The 933-nt window shown below is 41.7% G+C and overlaps 1 pseudogene; it reads right to left on the bottom strand.

The window, feature by feature from the left end:
- Nucleotides 1-718: 718 nt before the first annotated feature.
- Nucleotides 719-933, bottom strand: part of LOC101578005 — a 1,432-nt pseudogene continuing 1,217 nt past the window's right edge.

Raw genomic sequence — 933 nt, 5'->3', positions numbered from 1 at the left:
TACTAGGTCAGACTCATAATGATCTGCCTGTTTACAGCCTCCCAAGTACTGGGATTACAGGTGCACATCACCACGCTCAGTCTCAATTGCCATCTCAGCATGCCCTAGGGGCAGGTTTGGCCTGGCAGGCCCGGGGATCTAACCCCCCTCCCCCAGCCTGCTTGCTGGGTTTTTAATCTGTTGAGTTATTTGGCCAGCCCCTTCTATTGGGAATATTTTTAAAGCCATATTCCATATTTTTTTTCCTTCTGTAGTTCTTTAGTAAATTACTTGTTTTCTTTGTACATTGCCTCCTGGATGTTAGTCTTTTTTTTTTTTTTTGTGGTACCCAGTATCCAGGCAGGTGCTTATGCCTCTGAACTATCTCACTATCTCCCTGGCCCCTTAGTCATTTTTTTAATACATTGATAAGTAGCCCAGCGGACTAAAACACCTGCTTAGGCAGAGTGCAGTGCTTGGGGTTCATTCCTGTTGTGCTGTGCCCACCCTACCTCTGAGGCACGCTGAGTCGGAGATTGAGACTGGGTGTGGTGGTGTGCACCTATAATCCCAGCATTTGGGAGAATGAAAACAGGAGAATCACTACAAGTCCAGTCTATGTAGTGAGACCCTGTAGACCCTGTACTAAAATACATAAAAAATAAAAGTAGTATTTGATACAATTACTCTCAGGGCTCATCTTGATTGCAGAGAAAACTTTTTTTTTTATGGTTTAAAACGCAATTTACTTTTAATTTCACAAATGAACACATTGCATTATTTTGAAAAACAATAAAGGCATGCACCTCTCCTAGCAGATTTAGCACTTCTGACCAAATAAGACATCAACTTCTTAAAAACTGTTTCATGCACTGTACTGGATGACTTTAGGATGTAAATTTTAATGTATTATTTCTTTTTTGAACTTGAGCGGGAACCAGAGCGGGACGATCC

The sequence above is a fragment of the Octodon degus genome, unplaced genomic scaffold (genome assembly GCF_000260255.1).
Source record: "Octodon degus isolate 3935 unplaced genomic scaffold, OctDeg1.0 scaffold00078, whole genome shotgun sequence".
Classification (NCBI taxonomy): domain Eukaryota; kingdom Metazoa; phylum Chordata; class Mammalia; order Rodentia; family Octodontidae; genus Octodon; species Octodon degus.
Note: the sequence above shows the minus strand (reverse complement) of the source record. Positions and strands in the feature narration are given on the sequence as shown.